At 36.4% G+C, this 5,045-nt stretch overlaps 1 pseudogene; it reads left to right on the top strand.

Annotated features, from left to right (window-relative positions):
• The first annotated feature begins 1,092 nt into the window (after positions 1–1,092).
• On the top strand, positions 1,093–1,693 carry LOC133042217 (large ribosomal subunit protein uL22-like; annotated as a pseudogene).
• Positions 1,694–5,045: the final 3,352 nt, after the last annotated feature.

Genomic DNA, 5,045 nt, shown 5'->3' with positions numbered 1-5,045 from the left:
ACCTATATGGGAAAAGAATCAGAAGAGTGGATATATGTATATGTGTAACTGATTCACTTTGCTATACATCTGAAACTAACACAATATTGTAAGTCAACTATACTCCAATAAAATTTTTTTTTTAAAGTTGTTTATAGGGAAGTAAAGGAAAAGACAGTATCGATATCTTGAGGGAAAAGGCACAAAGGATGTTTTTTAAAGGATGTAGACATTATAATATGTTGATGAAAATGACCAGTAGAGAGGGAATGTTTGTGGAGGCCTAATTATTATTTGTCACAGATGCCTAAAAGGAAGTGTTTAGTAAGTGCTAGCTACTCCAATTGTTTTATACTATTTTTAAAATCAGCCCTTGATAATTATAAAAATCATTTGTCTACCTTCTTGAATTTTTAATTGAATTTTTTATTTCTAGGAAGTTTCTAGGTAATTTAATAAATATAGCCAAAATGTAAGGTCCATGAATGTCACTGTGAAAAATAATAAACAAGAAGTTAACTGTTTCTTATGACCACATGAAAATAAAATTACATACATTTTTGGGGAGGGAGAGCTTTATGTAGGCAGTCTATGCATCTGAACATAAACCAGTTATTTCCACAAAATAATTTACAATTATGATAATGTTTATTTTTTGAGAAGAGTTTTGTCTATAGTCAATAACAGAGTGCTCTGTGGATGTGCTAGGTCACAAAAACAAAGACAAACAACATCACACAGAACAATGAATAATGTCAATGGAACTATTGCAAAGCATGACACACACTCCAGGTATTCAGATCAAAACTCTCCCTTTTTAGGAGTTTGGGATGGACACGTACACACTGCTGTATTTAAAACAGAGAACCAAAAAGGACCTGCTGTATAGCACAGGGAACTCTGCTCAAGGTCGTGTGGAAGCCTTGATGGGAGGGGAATTTGGGGAAGAATGAAACTGGTATATGTATGGCTGAGTCCCTTTGCTGTCCATCTGAAACTGTCACGACATTGTTAAAAGCTATACTCAAAAATAAAATTAAAAGTTGTTTTGTTTTTTTTTAAGTAGCTTTTCCTTTTCTTTTTCTGATAAGTGGCTTGAGGTGACCTCTAAAAATGGTATGCTATTCACTTGAACCAGGAAACCCCACAAAATCATGCAAATCAAGAAGTTCAAATCTTCATGTTCACTTTAAGAACATTTGAAACTGCATGAAACTTGTGAAACTGCCCAGGCCATTAAGGGTATGCATATCTGAAAAGCCACCAACTATCTTAAGGATGTCACTTTAAAGAAGCAGTATGTGACATTCCATTGTTACAATGGTGGAGTTGGTAGGTGTTTGGCATAAGCCAAACAGTGAGGCTGGACGCAGGGTCGGCAGCCCAAGAAGAGTATTGAAGTGTTACTGCACGTGCTCAAAGATGCAGAAAATAATGCTGAACTTAAGGGCATAGGTGTAGATTCTCTGGTTATTGAGAACGTCCAGGTGAACAAAGTGCCCAAGATGCGGTGCAGCACTTACAGAGCTCGTGATGGATCAACTCGTACATGAGCTCTCCTCGCCACGTTGAGATGATCGTTGCTGAAAAAGAACAGATTGTTCCTAAACTAGAAGAGGAGGCTGCACAGAAGAAAAAGATGCCCCATAAGAAACTGAAGAAACAAAAAAGTTATGGCTTGGGAATTAATGCTGCAAAAAATAAATGCAAATAAATGTAAAAAAAGAAAGTAGCTTTTCCCCCATACCTTTTAAAAAGTAGCTATGGGGAATGCCTGAATGGTCCAGTGGTCAAGACTCTGCACTTTCACTGCCAGAGCCAGGTTCAGCCCCTGGTTGAGGAATTAAGATCTCACAAGCGGAGGGGCATGGCCAAAAAAATTTTAAAAAACCCCAACAAACTAACTATGATGACTCTTTAGGGTGTCTGGGATTAGATCTAATACTTTAGGGTCTCTAGGACAAACACAGAAGGAAGGTATGATGCATAGTTTTTGTTATTTTGAACAAAAGAGGAAAAAAGTGAAGTCTCTTTACTTGTGAAATTGTTCAATTTGTGTGTGAGGAAAAGCCATGTCTATAACCAATCAGAGCCTTTGGCCAAGTAAAAGATTACAGAGAATTATTGTCAGATGCTGGGTTTCTCTTCCCAGAAGAAAAACAACCCTATATCTTGAAAATTTCAAGAGCAGTCTTCCAAACCCCCTATAAAATATTAAACTAATATACTTGCAATTTTGGTACAAATTAGGAAATGCAAAAATTACAGTACTTGTAGCTATATTAACTAGGTTCACAGGGCACACATGCAGGTCTTTTTATTCCAAAGCAGCCCAGTTTGATGAGTTAATATTTCTTTGGGGACTGAATACTTGTATTTTCCATCTTCTCTGAATTAAGATTAGAAAATGAAAATAAGTGTTTGCATATTTCATTTAAAGTATAATTTCTTAGCATTACCAAGATGTTTGGCTGACCCCTGATTTTACATCAATATTTAAGGGAAGGTATTAAATGGGAAATCATTTTGAGGCAAAAATCAAAAACCATGTCATGTACTAGGCTTTTTATACTTTTTATATTTTACTGCAGTAATTTTTACTTTGTTACTGTTTTCTATAACATTGTTTCCATTATTTAAAGAGAAAAAAATAATACATTTCTAAAGGCAAATCTTCAATTTTCATCTTTTTTTTTTGGCCTCTTCACTCCACTTGGGGTATCCCCTGACCAGGGATAGATCCTGGGCCGTTGGCAGTGAAAATGCAGAGTTCTAACCACTGGACCATAAGGGAATTCACAACTTTTCGCTTTTTTATGCCAAAACACTGAAAAGAGAGAATCATGCAATTCAACATTTGATTTATCTCTCATTAAAATTTTTCTCATGCTGTGTTTAATAGTCCAAATATTTTGATTGGTTTAAATATCCTGAAAAATATGCATATTGATTTGGGAACTGATAAAATATTTCTTAAAGTCATGATGGCATATCTACTTGCCAATGTATTATAACAATGGGCATAACTAAAATATTCCTAAATCTTACATTTTTCAACTGAGGGGGAAAAGACATTCCTTTTAAGAAACATGGCAAATCAAGTAGTGTGATCTTATCATTTGGGAATGGTCTGAGGAACTCAGCCAGAATTGTCCACCCAAGGGGAGGAAGAGAGTATTACTTCTCTATCAATTCTTGTCCTGTGTTTTGCTAATCCCTTGCAGTTCCAGATTTGTACATGAGTCAAACTTTAGGTGAACAGTTTCCTACAGGTGCTACAGCAAAAGTTTCCTGATGTAGAAAGCAACAAATTGCAGTGGTTGGAAGGTGCTGTTACATTATGCTTGTGTGCACCTGGTTGTTATAATAACACTCAGGCTAGAAGTACGGTAAGAGAATGTGAGGTGGGGTGCATGATGATGAACACCTTTTCATGATGAATTTTGGAAAAATAACATGGCATAACCATCAATAGATGTGGTTACTTTCAAATATAAGGTAATATAGGGACACCCAAAGATTTATCAAGGTGATTATAAAAAAGAATCCAATCCAAGTGTTAGTCAGTCATGTCCAATTCTTTGCAACCCCACTGACTGTACCCCGCCAGACCCCTCTGTCCATGGGATTCTCCAGGCAAGAGTATTGGAATGGGTAGCCATTCCCTTCTCCAGGGGATCTTCCTAATCCAAAAATTAAACTCAGGTCTCCTGCATTGCAGGCAGATTTTTTACCATTTGAGCCACCAAGGAAGTCATAAGTAAGAATGCCTAAGCCCAAATGATTGTATTGTGTTTAAGTAAATATAGGCTAGAGTTAAAGAATATATCCCATGTTTTCAAGTCTACATAGGACCTATTAAGAGGAAGGCAAAAAGTACTATAGAAGCTCTGCATGCCTTCAGCGGAGTTATTGTCTATATTGTCTCCTGTGAACTGGTCAAGTAGCTAGTCTTCTTAGCAGCATGGTATTTGGTGAAGAAGGGCATCAAACAATCATTGCTTAGAGACATGGTATTAGAGACATTAACTAGAAATATCACCTAACTTTATCTACTCTGCTTCCACATTCACTAAACAGCATCAGGTTCTACCCAGACTTCCTCATAAATTCCTGGTCTACAGGGGTAAGATAGACGTTTTCATCATGAATAACTACATTCAGCTCATAGTCATGTTTATCATTATACATTTCAAAACTGAATTGTGGTTTACAGAGTAGTCCCTTGTGAATTTGAATGGTGTGAGATGGAAAAGACTGAGCATATTAAGCATGAATATGACAAGGAAATCAAGATGATATGACAAGGAGAGAGTTGAGTACATGAAGTTCTAGTAAGAAAAGGCAGTTGAGAGAAAGTTTCCAGTGGAAATAAATGGCTTGGAAGGAATAAAAGGTGCGAAGAGTGTGCTGATTCTTCTTCCTGGCTCTGTGGGCAAAGTGAAGGAAGTTTGGGAGACAATAACTAATTGTTCTCAATTAATAGAGGATAAGGTATTTGAGAAAAGGTTCAAGACTAGAGCTTGGCCCATTTTGACAGTAGAAGGGGCTCTCCAAAATACCGTAGACCAGATTATCTTAAATTTTCAGTTGGTGTGTGGTGTGATGGTACCTTCCATCACAGCAAAGTCTTATCTCCAAGGTGATGGTTTGATTTGAATCATTATCAACAGTCCTTGGAGATGGGAAATAAAGGTGACTGCAAAGCATTCAGTAAACATAAGTTAATATAAAGGTCAACATTAGCAACTTTCCAGCAAATGTCTCTGAAATAAGTGGTGTATTTTGTGTAAAATTTCACAGAGTGGTTTCTTGATACATTAAAATGTGTTTCTCTTATTAGCGATGCTTTCATAGTTGGCTTGATTCACTTGATATCAATGATCTACACTATAATAAAATTTAAGCAGAGAAACTTAATACAGTCTGAACCAGGAACCACAGCTTCGTTGGGACTTAATGTATCATGTTGCAGCATAACATTCTAATATACATAATTTCCTAAATCATGCACTGACTTCAGGGAGTACATAAATATTCAGCACAATTCTCTCTTAAGTCTCCAG

This window comes from Dama dama, chromosome 21 (assembly GCF_033118175.1).
Source record: "Dama dama isolate Ldn47 chromosome 21, ASM3311817v1, whole genome shotgun sequence".
In the NCBI taxonomy this organism is placed as follows: Eukaryota; Metazoa; Chordata; class Mammalia; order Artiodactyla; family Cervidae; genus Dama; species Dama dama.
Note: the sequence above shows the minus strand (reverse complement) of the source record. Positions and strands in the feature narration are given on the sequence as shown.